Source organism: Caretta caretta, chromosome 1, assembly GCF_965140235.1.
Source record: "Caretta caretta isolate rCarCar2 chromosome 1, rCarCar1.hap1, whole genome shotgun sequence".
Lineage (NCBI taxonomy): Eukaryota > Metazoa > Chordata > Testudines > Cheloniidae > Caretta > Caretta caretta.
Window position 1 is genome coordinate 144846938 of NC_134206.1, and position 22437 is coordinate 144869374.

Sequence of the window (22437 nt, forward strand, 5' to 3'; positions counted from 1 at the left end):
CTCATGGAATATCCATGAGCAGAACATGATTTTCTCCAATGTATTTGTTGTGTGAAATTATCCAGCAATTTGTTTGAATTTGTAACAGTATGGATTGATTGCAAGCAGTCCTCTGTGGGTATTCTCTATTTGCTATTCAGAACTGTGTTAGTTAGCTGCGACTGGCGTGATAGGTCACATGGTATAGTTTCTGTTGCTTGACTGGATAAGTGTGCAAAAACGTCTGGTACAAATAATTGTGTTCATGAATGTGAAATGTGTTTTCTACCTACACACATGCAACTTTGGGTTGTGTTTTCTGCAAGCATTTGTGCCACTGAAACTCAATTGCTCCAGGGGTGTGAACATAGCTGAAGCAAATCTATTAAAATTTAAATGAGTTTTCAAGGACGTTTTTGCATGCTATTTGATGAAATCTAGTGTTGACCTTCATCTGGTCCTAGATGCTATTTCAGTAAATGCATTCTCAAAGGGACAGAGCACAAATAAAAATGATCTAGAGAAGAGCATGAGTGGAGGCATGGAGCTGATATGGCAGTTCCTTGCTGAGGGGATATTGAAAAGATTAGGTTTATTTAGGTTTATTTATTTATTAGGTTTATTTATTTGTCAACACAGGGACACTTGGGGATTGTCTACACTTCAAACACTACAGTGGAACAGCTGCAGCACTGTAGCTATGATGTTGTAGTGTTTTAGTGTAGACACTAGCTATGCTGATGGGAGGGGTCCTCCTGTTGGCATAGGTGATCCACCTCCATGAGAGGCAGTAGCTAGAGCAAAGGAAGAATTCTTCCATTGATGTAGCACTGTCTACACCAGGGGTTAGGTCATCTTAACTACATTGCTCAGTGGTTTGGCTCTTTCTGAATGATGTAGCTGATCTGAAGATGTAGCTGGGTCAACCTAAACTTTCAGAGTAGACCAGGCCTCAAGCAAATTAATCCAAATTAACTGAAGGTATGAATTTAACATGGATTAACTAAATTGCATTAACCCCCAGTGTGAACACTCTTGTTAGAATTAAAATAGCTTAAATTCAGTTTATTTTAATTCACTTGGGAAGTCAATTAAGATAAACCAAATTAAGGACAATTTAATTCTGAATAAATTGTTCACACTGGGATTTAACGCAGTTTAACTAATCCACTTTAAAGTCACACCTTTAGTTAATTTGGATTAATTTTCTATAGTGTCCTTATATAGACAAGACCTTAGTTTAGAAGCAGGACTAAAAGGAGCTATGCTAATAGGAGGAAGATACATAAACTTCTTATGATATAGCAAAGAGCTGTCAGATCATTCTCCTTATTATCAGTAAAATAATATTTATTATTATTTATTATTCCTGTGACACTCATTGTCACTTGGGATCATCTGAGGAGTACTATAGTATTGTAAGAGTTTTAAAAGTTTTAGCCACTTACATGATTCGAGGAGTCTTATGCAAAATTAGAGGAGTTTGAATTTTTTATGGCATAAACTGATAATCAGTGGTGACTAGAGAAAATTCTTCAATAGCCACATGTTAAAAGTATTATACAATGTATTAGGTACATTATGTGGGTGTGTGGTGGTAATTTTTGTGTGTGTTGCTGGTTGTTTGCCTTCTTCTGGAGCATACCTGGTACAAACCACTGCTGGCTAAAGAGCAGATTGACCACTGATCTACTTTGTTATGGCAACCTACATTTTTCTCTCTAAATCTCATTGTTTAACATTCTGTTTCTCTGTAACTTGTGATTGAATTGCTCTGTAAAGCATTCTGTGGTGCTCTAAAAGGATGTTATATAAAAATAACTTGTATAGTATTGAAGTGTGAATGAACTTGAAATCTGACAAGTGTGACATGACTCTCAGTTGAGAGAGTCATGAAGTGGAAAGGTTCCTAAAATGCTTTAAAAGGACAGACAGCATTGTCAATAGTGGTAAAATAAACAGAAACCAATTCCCAGCAGAGTTTCTTTTAAAGTACCAACTTTACATTTACAATTTTAAATGTAGGACTACGAAAGTATATGAGAGAGGCTGAAATGGAAAAAGTCACATGTGTAAGGAAAATCCAACATTCTGAACTAATTAAGATACAGGTAAATTAGACTTTGAAAAGTTACGCCTTCTCCTGAAAAAAACATTTACACTCAGGACTATTTGCATGCATAAACAAACAGCCAGGTGTAAGTGTTTGCAGGATTGGGGCCCTAGTTAGGTCTAGTAGTTCCTCCAAAATGTAGAAGGTTTCTCAAGTGAAAAACTTTATAGTTAAAGGCTGAGAAGGGGACATAAGTATCTTCAAACACATAGAAGGTTGTCATAGAGAGGACACTGATCAATTGTTCTCCATGTCCACTGAGGCAAGAATAATCAGCATAGCTTGCAGCTAGGGAAATTTAGGTTAGATAGAAGGAAAAACTTTCTAACCATAAGGCTAGTTAAGTAGTGGAATAGATTATCAAGGGAGGTTGTGGAATCCTGGTCACGGGAGGTTTTTAAGAACAGGTTAGATAAACATCTGTCAGGGATGGTCCAGGTATATTCAGTCCTGCCTCAGCCTGTGGGGATGGATTAGGTGGCCTCTTAAGGTCCCTTCCAGACATACATTTGTATGGTTCGATGACTTGGCAGTTCAGACAGTTGAAGTTTATTCGAATTTTGATTTGAAGTTTTTATTCTTTTTAACAAATAACATAGTCTGAGTTTTAAGGCTCATACTCGCTTCATGATTCTTAGAAACAATTCTGATGAGCATGGTAAAAAACCTGGGTATGTAGATAACTTTGGTCACATCTACAGAGTGCAGAATTCTCAAACGCATAGGGCATAATTTATTATTTTGAACCAAGGTCTCTTCCTGTCTTTATACTTTTTATCAAACTGTTAGCAGTTTAATATCTATGGAGACAAGATATTATTTTTACTGTTGTAAATTAAAAGTGATTTTGTAAAACTGTAGGAAAACTAATTTTAAAACATTTGATTTGACTTAACAATTATTGCTCTGATCCTGTAACCCTGAATGCTCCTTATCCACAAATCACTGAGGTTTCTCAGGTGAATGGCAGCTTATTTGTATGAACAAAAGCTGGCAGGATTGGGCCCAAATTACTACACCATGAATATTTAAGGCTTCCTGGTTGAGCTTTTCAAAGACGAGTCGGGAGTTCAGCTACACAACTCATGTATTTTCACAAGGAGTTGTGTGCTCTCGTTTGCTTTGAAAACCTCAACCTTTATGTAAGTCTAATGATTTCAGCTAAATATATGCAATGTATCTTTCTTCTTCTTTGAAAGTGGATGAGAAGTAATGGGTTAGTTTTATTCCATATAGGTTCTTATGCCACCCTCATCACTGTAGTATCCAAGTGCCTGATGTGTAGACTTTCCCCTACATCCATAGAGTTGCTATATCTTGAATTAAGCTAGCTCCACAGAGTAGGCTTAGTTATACCTACCAATGAATCTCTCTCTTGGAACCTTGTTGCAATCCTAGCCAACTGGAGTTAGACTGATTTTATGATTGCCAGGTGAAATTAATAGGACAATTATTTGCATGTGTTTAAATTTTCCTGCTCTCTATCTCCTGAAATTTGACTTGGGTTTTGTACCTTAATGAGAAGTCCTGCTGGAACACGGCTGTGCCAAGGATTTGGTGTTAAAAGGCTTTGATGAAGCTGGATGTTTTCCAGTAATCAGCTAAATGGGCAAAATTATTTTTGTTCTCTCGAATTCAGAATAGCTTCTGATCTGCAGTATGACACATAAAAAGCAATATCCCTGTCATGTGGAAAAGTGTTCATTTCATTTCTGCAGTAACAGTGCAATAGGAACAAAGGAGCTGAACTAAATTCAGTGCATTTCCTTTAGTATGAGTGCTAGTATTTTTGCAAAGAAAGCAAAAGGAGTGCACATCCAGAGAGAAGCACACCCCACTTTATTGCTAACATGGGGAAATGAGTACTAAATGTGAGTGCTTGTTCTAATCTTGTGCTGTTATGTTAACACAGCTCTGATTTACAGGTACATATTGCAGTTTGGATCCAGGGGTTCAGAGAATGGGTCAAGTTCCTCAGCTTGTATAAACCAATCACTTCAGTGGAGTTATGCTTGTTTACACCAGCTGGGGATCTGACCCACTAGAAATAGGGCTGTGTTTTTTTTTGTCAGGTTCTGATAAGAAGAGGGAAAAGATCAGGACCAGATTCTAAAGTTATGTCTACACTGCAATGAAAGACCAGCGGCATGACTGGCCTAAAAAATGCAGGGGAGATATGTGGGCTCAGAAAACCTGTAACGGGGATAGATATAAGGATCTGTGGGACTAGAACCTGAGACTACAGAGCCTGGGACACATGATGTACCTCCTTCACCACCAGCAGGTTGTAAACTGCTTTTTCCAAGGAGCAGTGTGGAGATTAGGTGCCACAGGAACTAATGCCCAAAGGGTCCAGAGTGACAATACTCTTCAGTTTTCTGATTGGCCCATGCTCACTATTTAATCGTGGAGGGTGGCCCAGGAAGTTGTCTGGGCAGTTGCACAAGTTTCTGGTTTGCTATGATGTCAGACCTCACCTTGCTTTATGATTGCCAGTCTCTGACCCCAGATTGACTCTCACCCTGACTTCTGCCTCCTGATTCCAGTCTGGTTACTACCTCTGATCTCTGACAGCAGCCTGATGCTGATTCTTGTCTATTGATCCTGGCTCAAGCAATTACTCAAATTCTGGCTTGTTGACTACTGCCTTGTGGCTTTCCTTGGCTTGTAGATGCCACCCCACCTATGACTACTAGGCCAGACTGCCTATGCTCTAGTCCTTACAGTGGGTCCCAGAGTCCGGGCTCCTGCCTGAGCCTGAATGTCTGCACTGTACCTTTTAACCCCACAGCATGAGTCAATTAAGCTGGGCTCTGAGACTTGGTGCTGTGGGTTTTTTATTGCAGTGTAGATATACCCAAAGTCAGACCTGAATACTAAAGAATTCCCATTGCCAATTGGCTTTCACTGTCTAAAAGTTATGCAAGGCATGGGCCTGGTAGGCCTTATAGAACAGGAATAAAATTTTTTAAAGTGACTTAGGTTCCTAAATTTTATTGACTTTCAATGAGATGTGGGCTCCTAAGTCACTTGGGCACTTTTGAAAATTTTACTCCAGTTTGAAAACTTAAAAAAATTGTGGATTACTCGAACACTCTTGGAATGGTGTTTAGCCAGTCCCCAAGCTCTTACTCGAGTCCAGAGGCCACTTCTAAATCTCTAACCCACTGTATTAGGGTGACTGTCCCTTTAAGGGTAGTAAGGACTAGTAGTCAGTCAACACCTGTTCTGTGCTGTGTCCGTTAAATCCTAGGACTTTTTAGAATAGTGGAAGACCTAAGGAAGGCAGAGCTAGGTGTTTGGAGAGAGGAAGATGATTGCAGGGGATAAGTTAAGGCATAGGAATCAGGAACTTTGTAGAATGGAGGGGCAGGGCTCCTCTCTTAGCCATTTGGGACAAGCTCTGGAAAAAAGACTATGTAATCTGCCTTTCTCTCAGAACAGGGGACACACCAGTAGGAGAAAAGGAGTACTTGTGGCACCTTAGAGACTAACCAATTTATTTGAGCATGAGCTTTCGTGAGCTACAGCTCACTTCATCGGATGCATACTGTGGAAACTGCAGAAGACATTATATACACAGAGACCATGAAACAATACCTCCTCCCACCCCACTCTCCTGCTGGTAATAGCTTATCTAAAGTGATCATCAAGTTGGGCCATTTCCAGCACAAATCCAGGTTTTCCAGTAGGAGAAGTTCTGCCTGCTGAATCCTCCTATCCTGAGGGTGAAAGGACTAATGGAACTGGGGGGAGGGGAAGAGGGGGAAAGGACCAGCTGGAGGAGAAGCTGGCTGAGGCTCTAAAACTACTTAAATTATTACTCCAGCTCCAAGGAGGAGAGCTGGAGGGCTCTTGTCTCTAGGATAGAGACAGAGGGATTGTTTATATTACAGAGCAGCTAGAGAAGTACGTTTCTTTCTGTAGAAAGAGTTAATAAACCAGACAGCACAAAGGGGATCTATGTTTGAACTAACCCGGTCTGGGTAACTGAAAGCGCTGAGGCTGGGCACTGCAGAGTCACTCTTGACCAGCAGGGGGTGATACAGAGTTGGTCTGCCCTTTTTCATCCCACTACTAGGCATAGCTGGACTTCACTGGCCTGGATCCTTGAAAGAAAAAATACATTGGACCCCATTAATACCTTAAACCTCACCATCTATGGGAGTTACATTTATTGGTGGGTTTATGGTATTTCCCATTCAAAATATAGAAACTACAACAAATCACAGCCCAGTTAAACATGGTAGTGTGGCAAATGTTGCTCTTTTCAGGATATACATACATGATGCATCTGAAGAAGTGGTTTTTTACCCATGAAAGCTTATGCCCAAATAAATCGGTTAGTCTTTAAGGTACCACCAGACTCTTTGTTGTTTTTGTGGATACAGACTAAGACGGCTACCCCCTGATACTTGACATAATAATTGAAAGCCTCAGTGGGGCACCAGGATTTTGTAAACCCTAGAATGTCATTTCAGAACATAATTTAATCTGGGTCTGTGTAAAACACTGCTATTGAGGCAGCTTTCTGGTTATGTAATCCAGACTGAATTCTGCTGTTCTCATTCATTTAAAACTCCCATTTAAGTCCATGGTAATTTGCCTCTGTAAGGACCTTGGGATTTGATCTTTTGGTATTAAAGAGAAATGTTGAAACCAAAATCCAGATACTTATAGAAGTGAGATCAATTTCTTCGGAGTAGAAACTATGTAACGAGCCCTCTTATAGATGGTAGCTGCTTTTGAAGAATGTTCAAGTAGTAACCTTCTTCACTGAGATAGAAGACGGTAGAAACCTTTTTAAAGGGGTTGGGTGGAATAGGTACTGTATTTGTTAGCAGCAGTGAGGAAAAACTGATCTGAAGACCATCTGTAGGTACTTATTCTATCGTCTTATTTCTGTTTGGATTTGATGTCTCACCAAAGGGGCATTAAAAGTGTCTATTGATGATGTGGAAAAGACCCTTCATTTGCTGATTCCCCTCTTTTCACATCATGAACGCCACTGCATGCCATCACAGCCCAGTGCCATATAATATATCTCAAAGGGGGCTCAGAAATAGCATTCATTTTGTTTCAAGCTTGGCTCTTTTACAGGCTCTTGTGAGTTTCATTTGCTTCAGATATGTGCTAACACAGATCCACTATTAGTGCTTTTTTCTTTCTTTCTTATGCTTTGCCCATTCAGAAATTCTAATGTACACCCTGCAGTTAAACAGGAACAGCAAATGGGAGTTTCAGAGGACATAGCTGCAGATCCTGTGCTTGTAGATAAAGTGACTTGGTAAATTGTGTTTGGTCTGCCTATTTACTGTGTGGCTGGGTTTTGAGGCCCTGAACAGACCAGGTGAGAAAAGTGTTTCCCATTTGTGTGCTGGTGAGGATCTTGTGGCTCAAACCCTTGGGTCTTTGATCAGACCCAGTATTTAGAGTTTGGAGACGGAGTGTAGTTCTTTCTGGTTAGGTATGGCTCTACATGCATAGCAGATATGGACGATGAAGGAACTACTTGTGTGACTTGCTTGGGATGTGTGAGCTTTCCCTTTCTGCTGAAGCACAGAAGAGATTTATGTTTCAACACTATTCAAGCATTCCTGGATAATCGGATTCCAAAATTGTTGCCACAGATGTCACAAGGGGAAGGAGTGGAAATAAGGGAACTGGAGAGAGGAGAAACCAAAGAAGTGGACTGGTAGTTTGTAACGGAGAGGGGAAGAAAGAACTAGGAGGCGTTCAACCTGGTTAGAACTACTGAATTGTTAGAAGATACTCAATAAGTCAACAACTGAGGAACCTGTCTCTGGAGGAACAGAACCTGAAGCTACAAGAGACATATTTGATAGGCGTCCTTGTGGTATGAAGCAAGCATCTAACAAAAGGGGTTCTTCAAGCATCCTAAACAGGTAGCCAATAATTATCAGTGACTCCATATTAGGAAGAGTGGACAGAGAATTCAGCAAAGGACAACAGGAAGGTGTGCTGTCTCCACAGAGTTAAAATATGAGATGTAACTGAAACTGGGTGGGATTATGAAGTTGTCTGGATGGGATTATGAAGTCTTCATTGGTGGTGATACACAATGGAACCAGTGACATGACATTGTATGGAGCTACACAGATCACAGAAGACTTCAGGGATCTTGGGAGGGCGATGAAGAGGAGGAAATTCCAAGTGATATTCTCAGCCATCCTTCTGATCCACCAGACAAGAAGACAGAAAATACTGGAGGTGAACAGCGGGACTGGTATGAAGTTGAAGATTTTGTTTTTGTGGATCATTGGGCCACACTTTAGCAGGCTAGCAGCTTGTGAATGGGCTCCTCCTGCAGCTCCTGAAAACCTGTGCTGATCAGCCCTTCTGTTGAACTGTACAGAACACTTGGGTACCTTCACCAAGTGTGTTTACTATTGTTTCTTCCTTAAGCTCCAGGTACAGCACAGTACGGCAGCAGCTGGATGGAGTTCCCTTCCTGCTTTCTGGGTCAACCATTTGTACAGCTTGCATTCTTCCCTGGGTTCTCCAGTTGGTGAGCTGATTGCACCATTTGCTCATCAGGCTCCCTTATAGGTGTAAGTGATCCTGTCTACTCTTCCCAACCCAGTCAAGCTACCTACCTCTTAATCTAACCACTCCCAATACCCTTGGGTGATCTAAGTGACCAGGGTACTATTTCAGGGTCTAAGCCCGTCCCCTCAGCTGAGAGGGAGGAGTCATTGGACTCAGGCCACAACTGAATACTAGGGACAACTCGTGATAAAAAACAGGGACAGGAGTGCGATCAATGCCTGAAAATCAGAAATCCAAAGGGTGGCATGGAGCAGAAACCCCTGACAGTGCCCACTGCTCCTCAAAGGCATCTAAGGAGTCAGTGGACACTGCCCTGAGGAACTGTGCTTGGAGATGTGATTGGATAAGGGACTGGAAATAGCTCCACTGGCACAGAGTACTTCCTCATCCAGCCAGGTGACCAGGGTGCTGGCTTCCAAAGGGCTTGAGTTGTACTGCTGCCAGCACACTGTCTCAGGGCTGTACAAACAGGATAGCCTGCATCTAAAAACTGGGGGACACAATTTTCTCCACTGGAGATTAGTTGGAGTAGCCAGGAGAGCATTATACTAATAATGCCAGGGAAGGTGCTTAGGAGATAAATACTATTCAATCTCAAACTCACCATGTTGCAAACAAATTGAAACAATGTGACAAAGAATGTGGAGGGAAGATTTTTTTAATTACTTATATACCAGTGCCATGAGTTTGGGTAACAAGGAAGAGGAACTGGACATTATCACTGATGAGAAGAATTTGATATAATTGGCACTCCTTAAAGCTGGTGGGACAATTCACATATTGGGAATGTTAAAGTCACTGGTTTTAACCTGTTTAGATAGGATAGAGTGGGTAAAATGGGGGGTTGGGAGAACTGTACATTTGAAGACACCATTACCTCTTTTGGACTTATTCAAAACTCAAAACCACAAGATAGTGAATGCATAAGGATCAGTGCTAAATACCAAAGAGTGCTATGAAGGATTTCATATCGGAGATCTCATGCAGCCAGGAATAAAAACTCCAATGACATTTTCAAGTGTAGATTTTTTTTTTTACACAAAAGGTGTTGCACCCAAGATGAGGTATTTGTATTTTGGACTTCTATGACAGATAAAGATGAATTAATCATTCGACTCAGTTTGTATTGCCTAGGAACCAATGATCATGATCCATATTGAATGTAATCAGGTACGCAGAGGAGAGTCCCAACAGGAACATAAATTTCTGGTGCTTCAAAAGGGCTAATCTCACAAAGCTGAAGAAAATGGAGTGAAATTTAGACAGAAGAATGTGAGTGAAAATGGGGAGTTCAAAAAGAGTTTATTATGTGTCCAAAAATCCAGAATCAAGGAAGAGGACAACTTTGTCTAAAAGTCCATCTGGGTTCAGTGGCAAAGTGACGGCAGCAATTAGAAACAAATAAAAAAAAAGATATATAACAAATGGAAATAATGGGAAATAGACAGCCCTCATATATATTAGAAGGTTTGAAGTGTAGAAAATTGGTAAGGGAAGCTAAGAACATTGTGGAAAAATCCATGGTTGGCAGGACTAATGACAATAAGGAAAAGTTTTTTTTTTAAGTACATTAGGAACAAAAAAATCCTAGCAACAGTATAGGTCCATTGTCTGATGGAAATGGTAAAGTGGTTTATGATGCAGAAGAGGCAGAATTAATCAATGACAAATTCATTGTTTGTTTGAAAGAAACAGGTGATGTACTTGTATCAGATGAGCATTATCAGTACTTTCCAGGCCATTAGTAAACAAGGAGGACATTAAACAATATCTAGTAGAGATAAACATTTTTAAAATCAGCAAGCCTGGTTAACCTTTTAGGACCAGAATCCTAGAAAAGCTGCCTGAGAAGATCTCTGGCCCACTGATGTTCATTTTAATCAGTCTTAGAGTACGAGGGAAATTCCAGAAGACTGCACCAATATTCAAAAAGGGTAAGCGGGATGACCCATGTAACTACAGGGCAGTTAGTCTGACATTAATTTTGAGTAAATTAACTGAACCGTTGATATGGGATTCAACTAATAAAGAATTAAAAGATAGGAATATAATTAATGCTAGTCACTGTAGTTTTATGGAAAATAAGACTTGTCAGACAAAACTGATTTCATTCATTGACATTACAAGTTTGAGTAAGGTAACTGTCTAGATGTAATAGGCATAGATGTTAATAAGAATTAGTACCACATGACATTCTGATTAAAAACTAGCACTGTACAATATCAATACGGCACACATTAAATGGGTTAAAACAGGCTAATGGCCAGATCTCAAAAGTAGTTGTTAATGAGGGGAGTCATTGCATGGGCCATTTCTAGTGGGGTTCCACAGAAATTGGTACTTGGCCTGATGCTAGTCAACGTTTTCCTCAGTGACCTGGAAATATAAAATCACTGGTGATAAAATTTGTGGGAGATATGGACTGGCAAAAAGGTAAATAATGTGGAGGACAGAGCCATCTGGATTGCTTGGTAAGCAATGCCTATTCAAGCAAAAGGTATTTTAATACAGCTAAAGGCAAGGTCAGACATCTAGGAACAAGGACTGCAGGCCATGCCTACAGAATAGGGGCCTGTCTCCTGGAAAGCAGTGAGTCTGAAAAAGATTTAGGGGTCACAGTGGACAAGCAACCCAACATTAGCTCCCAGAGTGATGCTGTGGCAAAAAAACCTAATGTATAAATAGGGGAGTAGGAGAAGGGAGGTGACTTTACCTCTGTATATGGCATTGGTGAGACTCATACTGGTGTCCATGTATTTAAAAAAGATGGTGCCGAAAAGAGCCACAAAAATGCCTGGAGAAAAGCCTTATGGTCAGAGACTTAAAGGGCTAGCTCCAAAGAGGGGGCTTAAGCTCAGCTTTACAATACCTAGCATTAGGTACCTTGCTGCTTAATGAAATCCACAGCCCCGAGTTAGATGCACAGGCTCCCTTTTGATGCGTGGGGAAAATTTGGCATCTAAGGGAGCCATGAAAGCTAGCAAAGTGAGCAGGGAGCTGCCTAAACAAGTCAATAGGAAATGATGAGCAGAGGGGCGTGGCCTAAGCCTTGCCCCTCTGACCTGGCTTTAGGTGCCTAATTCCCCTGCCTGTCAACCCTTGCGACACACAGAGGCCCCTTGGTAAAGAGTCCCCCTATTCTTTGCAAATAACTCAGCTCAGACCTGGCAAATTCATTATCAAACACGTCTTGCAGGATTTTTGTCCATAAAGAGTAACAGATAAGGTAGCTACAGAAGATTTGTAACTTGTCCAAATTCATAATCATTGAAAGGCATGCATGGGTAATATTTAAGAAATAATCTATTTATATTGAACTTACGTTTATGGACTTGGTGTAAAAGCTAGTCATTGATGGCCCATTCAGATAGGAGGAGTTGTCACCCCTGCCCTATTTAGGCAGGGGTGCAGAACAAGGCTCAGTAGCTTAATCTTGCTCCATCCTAAGACTATCAAAGGTTATCAAAGACATGTGTCTACAATCAAAACCGCTTTGAGATAAAAAAACCCCCATGACAACGGACAAGGAATCACCCTGCCTATGAATAGAGACAAAAGAGTGTTTCCGTAAACACATCAAGGAGACCTCTTGAGCAGACGTGTTCTCATGAAAAATGGGATCCTACTTCCTGTGAAGCCAGCCAGCTCTGCGACAGACCTTAATTTGGCAGGCGTGGGGAACCTACTTTATTAGATAGGAAAGGTAACTATTGATAAGTGTAGATTCAGGTTCACGTTTCATTATTTTGTTTCATAGTGTAACCATTTGTTTCCATCACTCTCTCTTGTTTCTAGCTGAACCACTATCCTTTCTTAAATTAACATGGGTTTATGGAAAATAGTTCCTGTTAAACTAACTTAATGCCTTTTTTTGGGATGAAATTACAAGTTTGGTTGATAAAGGTAAGTGTTGAGGTAATATATTTAGACTTCTTAAGGCATTTGAGTTGGGACTGCATGACTTTTTGATTAAAAAAATAGAACAATATAAAATTAGCATGGCACACACAAAATGGATTAAAAACTGGCCAACTGATAGGTCTCAGAATATAACTGTAAATGGGGAATTGTCACTGAGTGTGTCAATTTCCAGGGGTTCCTCAGTGACTGGTTCTTGCTCTACATTATTTAACATCTCTATCAATGCCCTGGAAGAAAACATAAAATCATCACTGATAAATTTTGCAGATGACACAGAAATTGTGAGAGTGATAAATAATGAAGAGGACAGATCACTGATTCAACAAGATCTGAATCAGACAGGTCAGAAGCAAACAATATCTTTCAATACACTTAAATGTAAATGCATACATCTGGGAACAAAGAATGTAGGCCATGCTCCCAGAATAGAAGACTGTCCTCGGAAGCAGTGATTCTGAAAAAGATTTGGGCACTGAGGTGGATAATCAGCTGAACATGAGCTCCTAATGCAACGCTCTGGCCAAAAGTGTGATCCAGGGGTTCATGAACAGGGGAATCCGAAGTAGAAGTAGAGAGCTGTTTTTTCCTCAGTATTTGGCACTGCTGTGATCACTGCTAGAATATGTATCCAGTTCTGGCGCCCACCGTTCTGGAAGGATATTGGAGAGGGTTCAGAGAAGAGGCACGAGAATGATTAAAGGATTAGGAAACATGCCATATAGTGATAGACTCAAGGAGCTCAATCTAATTAGCTTAGCAAAGAGAATGTTAAGGGGTGACTTGATTACAGTCTATAAGTACCTACATGGGGAACAAATATTTAATAATGGGCTCTTCAGTCTAGCAGAGAAAGGTGTAACATGATCCAATGGCTGGAAGCTGAAGCTAGACAAACTCAGGCTGGAAATAAGGTACACATTTTTAATGGTGAGCATAATTAATGACTGGAACAATTTACCAAAGGTCATGGTAGACTCTCCATTGCTGACAACTTTTAAATCAAGATTGGATATTTTTCTAAAAAGATATGCTGTAGGAATTGTTTTGGAACTCCTATGGCCTGAGCTCTACAGGAGGTCGGATTATTTGATCAGTGGTCCCTTCTGGCCACAGAATCTATGAACCTTTTGTTTTATTACAAATTCTGTGTTATACAGGAGCAGGGGCTTAAGGTAAAACTAACAAACTGGAGTACACGGTTCCTTTGGGGACAGAGGATCTAGGCACGGGCAGGACGTGAAGCTTCCCCTGGGGAAGGCTAGCTCCCTGTCCCACCTCTTCTGCCAGCAGCTCTGCCCACACTTCACTCCCATTCTGTCCTTGGCCATGGTGGCGGGTGAACCACCAGCTTGGGAAGGCTAGCCCTCGGCTGGGCCCACCCCTCCTACTCGAGGCTCCGAGCCTCCTGTCCCTCTTCCCCCACCGGAGCCCCAAATCCCGCCCCCCACCGTGGCTTACAGCTCCCCCTCCAGCCTTGGAACACCAGGCGCACAGACAGCGCACAGCTCCCAGCCCCAGAGTGCTGGACGGGCGGGGTGTGGCCTCTCCAGCCCCTGAGCACTGGGTGGGCAGCCCCCAGTCCCCCCAGTCCCTCCTCAGCACAGGGCTGTCAGCCCCAGTGCCACCAGTCCCCCCCCAAGCACCAGGTAGCCTGGCCCCAGAGCCCAGAGACCCCCCTAGCACTGGGCACCTCCAGCCACCCTGAATACTGTCTGTAGCTGCCCTAGCCCGAGCCCCAGCATGCTTTCCTGAAGATGAGCAGCCTGCCTGGGCTGGGGCCAAGGAGAGGGGCGAGCAGGTGGCAGAGCATGGGGCAGAGCATGTGGGGGGCCACGCTGGGCTATTTGGGGAGGCATAGCCTCCCCCAGCCTACCATATGCACCGCCCATGTCCTTGGCTCCCTTCCTGATCACCTCCCCTCTGTTGCTCACTCTGTTCCTCCTCTCCTCCATCCCTCTCCACTGCGAGGCCCCCACTGCTGGCAGGAACATGGCAAGCAACGGGTGGGGGTGCCTCGCAGGGGAGGGCGGTGAAGGAGAGGAGGGACATGGGGTGGTAGAGGCTTTGCGGGGGGGGAGGGGGACTTTTGGGGGAGAACGTGATGGAGAGGAGGGATGTGGGGTGGTGGGGGCCTCGTGGGAAAGGGGTGGAGGAGAGGAGGGATGTGGGGTGAAGGATACTAAACTGGAAGGAGGGGTAGATACGCTGGAGGGCAAGGATAGGATACAGAGGGACCTAGACAAATTGGAGGATTGGGCCAAAAGAAATCTGATGAGGTTCAATAAGGATAAGTGCAGGGTCCTGCACTTAGGATGGAAGAACCCAATGCACAGCTACAGACTAGGGACCGAATGGCTAGGCAGCAGTTCTGCGGAAAAGGACCTAAGAGTGACAGCGGACGAGAAGCTGGATATGAGTCAGCAGTGTGCCCTTGTTGCCAAGAAGGCCAATGGCATTTTGGGATGTATAAGTAGGGGCATAGCGAGCAGATCGAGGGACGTGATCGTCCCCCTCTATTCGACATTGGTGAGGCCTCATCTGGAGTACTGTGTCCAGTTTTGGGCCCCACACTACAAGAAGGATGTGGATAAATTGGAGAGAGCCCAGCGAAGGGCAACAAAAATGATTAGGGGTCTGGAACACATGACTTATGAGGAGAGGCTGAGGGAACTGGGATTGTTTAGTCTGCAGAAGAGAAGAATGAGGGGGGATTTGATAGCTGCTTTCAACTTCCTGAGAGGTGGTTCCAGAGAGGATGGTTCTAGACTATTCTCAGTGGTGGAAGAGGACAGGACAAGGAGTAATGGTCTCAAGTTGCAGTGGGGGAGGTTTAGGTTGGATATTAGGAAAAACTTTTTCACTAGGAGGGTGGTGAAACACTGGAATGCGTTACCTAGGGAGGTGGTGGAATCTCCTTCCTTACAAGTTTTTAAGGTCAGGCTTGACAAAGCCTTGGCTGGGATGATTTAATTGGGGATGGGTCCTGCTTTTGAGCAGGGGGTTGGACTAGATGACCTCCTGAGGTCCCTTCCAACCCTGATATTCTATGATTCTATGATTCTATGATTCTAAGGGGGATTCATGGGGAGGGGGTGGCGGAGAGGAGGGACACAGGGTGGTGGGGGCCTCGTGGGGAAGGGGTGGAGGAGAGGAGGAACATGGGGTGGTGGGGGCCTTGTTGGGGAAGGGAGAGGAGGAGGGACTTGGCAGGTAGGGGAGCCTCGTGTGGGAGGAGGGTGGATGAGAGGAGGGACGTGGCGAGAGGGGGGGACCTCCAGAGAAGAGGGTGGAGTGGAGGAGAGGAGGGATTCACCGGGCAGCGGTGGCCAGTGGGGGCGGGATGGAAAGAGGCAGAGTGCAGGCAGGGCCACCACGGCCCAGGTGTCTGGTGGCAGGCGGTGGCAGTGACTGTGCCAGGGGAGGCTTAGCCTCCTCTGGCCTATTATACCTGCCTCCTTTGGATCTGGGGTTTCTGAGAGTAGCCAGCGCTAGGTGCTGGATATCACCAGGGAACAATTCAAAGGGACTCGGGCTGGGGTGCACCTATTGTTAACCTGCAACGTGAAGATGGGGCTGAGCTGGCCCCAAGGAGATTGCTTGAGTAGCTGAAAGGCTGGTGGTGGAAGGGAGCTGAAACCCAGCTACCATAGGCAAGAGTACCTCTCACTAGAGATGGGGTAACAAGGTGACTCATAGTCCTGGGTACCCCATAAACTGCTACCACCCTCTTCTGGAGTTAGTTGCTTAAACCCTTTCTCTCAAAACAAACAAGGAGGAGGACTTCATCATGGGTCTCCCACATGCCAAGGTGACTGCCCTAACCCCTGGGCTACCGAGTCATTTTCTCTTTCTGGCCCTGTCATAACCAAACAGCTAAGAGTAACCTAAAATTCCTCCTTACCTGTAAGGAGTTAAGAAGCTCAAATAACCTGGTTGGCACCTGACCAAAAGGACCAATGGGGAAAGAAGATAATTTCAAATCTTGGGGATGGGGGAAGGCTTTGTTTTGTGTGTTCTCTTGGGAAGCAGAGAAGCATCAGGTCAGAAAACGCCTTCTCCTATAAACCATCCTAAAAGTCTCTCACATTACAAAAATTGTAAATAAAAGCCAAGCAAGGCGTGTTAGATTATTTTTTGTTCTGCTTGTGAATTTTTCCTCTGCTGGAGGGAGGTTTATTCCTGTTTTTTGTAACTTTGAAACTAAGCCTAGAGGAAGTTCTGCTGTGTTTTTGAATCTTTTGTTATCCTGTAAAGTGTTTTTCCATCCTGATTTTACAGAGATGATTTTTACTTTTTTAAAAAAAGTAAAATCCTTCTTTTAAGAACCTGACTGATTTCTCTATTGTCCTAAGACCCAGGGGTTTGAGTCTGTGATCACTTTGTAACCCATTGGTTAGGATATTATTCTCAAGCCTCCCCAGGAAAGGGGGTATAAGGGCTAGGGGGGATATTTTGGGGGAATAGGAACTCCAAGTGGTCCTTTCCCTGATTCTTTGTTAAATCACTTGGTGGTGGCAGTGTACTGTCCAAGGGCAAAGAATTTGTGCCTTGGGGAAATTTTAACCTAAGCTGGTAGAAATAAGCTTATGGGGTCTTTCATGCGGGTCTCCACATCTGTACCCTAGAGTTCAGAGTGGGGAGGGAACCCTGACAGGCCCAATGACTCTTTATTTATGCAAAGTGGAACAGCTTCAACAGGAGAAATTGTGAGAGACCCCCCCCCCCCCAAATATCCCATCGCCCAGTAGATAGCGGCCTCTTGTAAGTTTATAGGCCTTGGTTTTGAATTCCTGCTCAAATTGGGCAGAGTGGGGTTTTGAATCTGTCTCTCCTACACCCTAGGTGAATGCTCTAATTACTGTGCTAAAGGGACCACAACCACCACCACCATCATCTTGTCCAGGCCTTGATCTGTAAGTGGCCTCTAAAAATATTTGGCAGATTGAGCCTCACAGGTGAGATAGGTGAGGCAATGCCTAGTTTGAGGATCCCACCAGGATTTAGGGCATTGGGACTGCAGTGGCTTTGTGCATGCCTAGTGGCAGATTTTTAGGTGCCTAATGGACTTTATTGGTGGAAACTCAGGAGTCTAGGGACTTGAGGCACCTATAGAGTTAGGTGGCAGCTAAGGTGGGTTTTGAGGATCTAAATTTTGCATTTAGGAACTTAAAAGTGTCCGTGAGGTGCCTATGTTCCTTTGTGGGTCTAGCCCCAAAAGATCAACCTATTTAGCTTATGAAAAAGAAGATTGAGAGGTGGCTTGATTACAGTGTGCAAGTACCTTCCAGGGGAGAAAATATGGGGTATTAAAGGGCCCTTTGATCCAGTGGAGAAACAAGAACCAATGGCTGGAAGCTGAAGTCTAATAAGTTTGTATGAGAAACAGTGTTTGTTTTTTACGGTGAGGGTGATTAACCACTGGGACAAACTACCAAAGAAAGTGGTGGATCCTCCATCTCTTGGGCTACATGTGCACTCGGTGCTAGGCGTGTGACTCTCACCTCGCAGAGTTGTAGTTGTATCTCTTGTCCAAGTAGTGTAGCTGGGACGGCATGGGCTAGCTGCCCTGTGTATGTACCCATGGGGTCCAGATGGGTTTGTAGCTGGGGCGCCTAACCCATGCTGTCCCTTGCTGCTGCCATGACTACACTACTGTTTTCAGTGCACTAGCTCAATGAGAGTTAGCACAAGTATGTCTATGTGAGCTGGGAATCTCACGTCAAGTGTAGGCATAGCCAAAATGTCTTCAAATCAAGCTGGTATGCATTTCTGGGAGATAGGTGTCAGCCAAACAAATGTTTTTGGGTAAAGGAGTAACTGGATGACATTCTACGACCTGTGATATACAGGAGGCCAGGCTGGATGATCTAATGGTCCCTTTTAATGGCCTTAAATTCTATGAATCTACAATACCATTGAGAACAGATATCCATACGAATGCCAGCTATATTATTACTTACACTGCTGAAAACTAAGCGTGTTGAAGTATATTTATTGACACTGTGCCTTGGAGTCACATGAACTAAAAGCTTAATTCTGCTGCTGCTGTAAACATGATCTCTGAATACTTTCAAACCCCTCCATGTTTTTTATCTTCAGATAAATTCATTAAGAAAGTGGGATGATGAAGCATGTTGGACTTTTTGTGTTAAGTAATGCACAACCAGAAAACTGCACATAATGAAAAGAAGTTGATTTATTCGACTAATAATACACGCCTCATAGAACATTAGTGCTTTTCGCTTAGAAAGAGTTAAACAAAACATTCACACTGTATAAACTTTGCTCTTTAGCATTAAAATGTACTTTATTCATACCGTAGATTTCTCTTTCAGCTGTGGCTATTGTTTGTCACTAACAGCTAGCTTTTGTGAAGTTAATAAATGTGCATAATAAGGACATAAAGGTATGGAGAAGTAATACTGTAATCCTTTTGTTTGGATAATCAGTCTAATGTATGCAAATTAAACCTTATTAGTACTAGGGTTTTGTGTCTGCTTATCAAAATGTGCCATTTTCATGAAAATTGGAAGTCCATTATATAAAGTTATTATTAACAATCATTTAGGAATTATATACGGTATGCAAATTAAAGTTGATTACAACTAATTAAGGGCTTTCTTTGTTATTTGACCTTGTCTGCTTTTTATGTAAATATGTTTCTTTTGGTCTGGCATATTTTTAGACTCAGAAAAGTATATTAAGACAAGTTACATTATGTATTTTTTAGTATATTTTTGTGTTGCACAAAAAGCCCCTTGCTATTGTCTAAGCACCTCTTTTCACATAGGCACCTTCTGTATGATGATATGCAGATACCTATGGCGTGAGGTTATAGGACCGCTCTGTGAGGAGGACCAGAGGTACAATTTCAATAACAGGGAACAATCACAGTTCAAAGGCCATTTAATAGTTTAATGGAAAATGATTCAAAAATAAAAATCTAGTATGAGATATAAACAGTCTTCATGCCAGAATACCCTTTGTTCCACTATTTATTGAACTGAGTAAACCTTAGGTTACAGACTTCAGCTATAGCAGGTAATAAATGATCATGCCCTACTTACAAGGTGCATTGCAGAACTTAATTGTTTACTCTGTCCCCTGAAAGCACTGAGATAAGGATAAATGACTTTTAACACAGAAAACGTAGCAGGTCCAGGAACTACCGCCTCCAGGAAGATTTGTGTAGCTGTCAGGAAAAGAGAAGGCTAGGCATTAAATGAAATGAAAAAAGATCATGGTAGGGGACTTCTGTATGTTGAACAAAAATACTAGTAAAAACACATGCTGCAGTTTTGCTGTGTTTTGTAGCTGGAAAAAGCAGACTGACACGTGAGCCACACACTAGTGTGAAGGGCGTGAGATGGTATATTGAGTTGCATGTCAGAAAGAGACTTGTAATCAATGACTTAATGCTCTCAAGGGCCTTCAGATCTGAATATGAAATGAAGAAACAAAGACTGGGTCGGGGGGGGGGCGGAATAGATGGCAAAAGGGATAATGGGAAGTGAGAGAAGAGTGACATAAAGCTATGGGCTCCATTCTGGAGTTGCTCATTTATATCATGGATTTTGCCACTCGTCTGTATCCCGAATGGATGTGTACACTCTGATTCAGGAAAGTGCTTAAACATGTGCTTGTGTGCCCTCCCAGAATAGGGATGCTTCCTGAATCGGGGTCTGTATTCTGCTCTTCCTGTATCTCAGATGTACTGAGGTCAGTATAGCAAATTGCAGAAGTTTTGCTGGATGGACATTTTGGGGACTGGCCCTCCATAGTTGCCAGGGTGTATGTGAGGGAGGGACTGGTTGCTAACAGGGTGTATGTAAGTACCAGCCGTACTATGAGATGGGAGCACTGTAAATGTGTGATGTTAGTGTCTCTTGTGACACTGGCAGAGCAGGTGGAAGCTCATGCTGAAGCTCCAGGCCAATTCATCTATGTATTAGTATAGATAAAAGTGATTGTTACACGTATAAGAACGTATTTGGTGTTTAAACATCATGAAAACTAATGGGATGCATTGTTTTTACTTATCTGTTCCTGTTATAATATAGTAGCAAACATTTACATTGTCTATACCCCTGTAACTTAAGGCCATGTCTACACTACAGAGTTAAGTTGACTTAAGTTACATTGACGATCATAAGCTGCTTTAATTACATTGGTTGTGCATGTCCACCCAACGCTCCTTGTGTTGGTGGAGCGCTTCCACAGCCGGTGCTCTTGTATTGACAGAGTATTGCATTATGGGTAGCTATCCCACTGTGGAACTCGTCATCTTTTGCCACTAGGAGCTCTAGGAACAGATCATGGTTCATCATGGGGTGTGCTTGCCGTCCCATGATGCAATTCTTCCTGTCCCATCATTCCATGGGCTTCCGACTTTGTTTTGAAATTCCTTGTCCTGTTTGGTCAGCATGGTCATCTGGGAAGATGCCGTGTGAACTGTCCATGCTGAGCAAACAGGAAGAGGAATTTCAAAAATTCTTGGCCCTTTAAACAGGGAAGGGGTGCATACTTGTGTGGAGTTCAAACTGTTGACCAGAGAGGTCCTGATGGGCATTGTGGGACAACTCCTGGAGGCCAATTATTGAGACATAATCAAGTGAGGTGTCTACACTGATGTTGCTTCAATCTAACTAAGTGGCAAAAAGCCCTCATGCCTCTCATTGAGGTGGTTTTATTATGTCTGCATAGCGGGGGAGTTACATTGGCAGGAAGAGCATTTCAGTATGTACACCTCCACTGTTTTGTTAATGAAAGCTGACTTTTATCGACAAAACCAGAGAAATTGTGACTCTGATGTCCCTTCCTCCTTGCTTCTAAAGCCACCAATGGCTGAAAACCACAAGCTGCCCCTTTATTACCCTATGGGCAGCAGAAATCCCTACTTTTCTATGCCCACGTCCACAAGTGCAATTCAAACAAGACTTTATTCTGCAGCTTACAAAAATATAATGATATATGTCATATTGATCCAGTCAGGGAACAGAAATTTACCATGTGATTTGTGTCCAATCAAAACAGGTTGAATTTCAAATACAGAATCTCAGATATCTGCTGTGAACTGCTTGTTAGTAAGCTACAAACCAGTAATTATTGGGAGTGCTTATTCAGCTGATAAGTTTGAATAATGAGCACCTGAGAGAAGATAGCGATCTGTCCGTGGACAAAGAGGCAAAGTTGATTGAGTAGCCTCATTAATTATAAATGATTTTGCCGGCTGAACTGCCGGTACATTTTGCTCGAAAGCTGTTGGTGGTTGCTGAGAGAGCCTGGTATCATAAAAGAAACCAAGAAGAAGGAGAAATGGTTTCACAGCAAGTGGCAGTTTAGAAAGGTGACAGGGCTGTGCCAGTTTACGCCCGCAGAGAGATCATCTGGCCCCGTGAATTTGATGCGGTTTTGTGTTACACCCTTCGTGGCTGGCTTGTGTATAGTCTATGTAGTGAGGTAATGAAGAAACACCTGTTGCCTGAGCCGGGTTTCCCACATCAAAAGGCTGTGAAAACTGGAGAGGATAAAAACTTATATCTGCCACAGTCACACTCAGCCCTCACCCTTCTGCAATGGGCCAACATCACGCTGAAGACATTAAAGGGGGAACCAGTGGCATGGTGGAACTCTATGGACAAACAACCAGACTGCCACTCATTCTTTGGGATGAAGGGTGACGATCCATTTACTCAAGAAGAAAAGGAGGCCTTGTGGCACCTTAGAGACTAACCAATTTATTTGAGCATAAGCTTTCGTGAGCTACAGCTCACTGCATGCATCCGATGAAGTGAGCTGTAGCTCACGAAAGCTCATGCTCAAATAAATTGGTTAGTCTCTAAGGTGCCACAAGG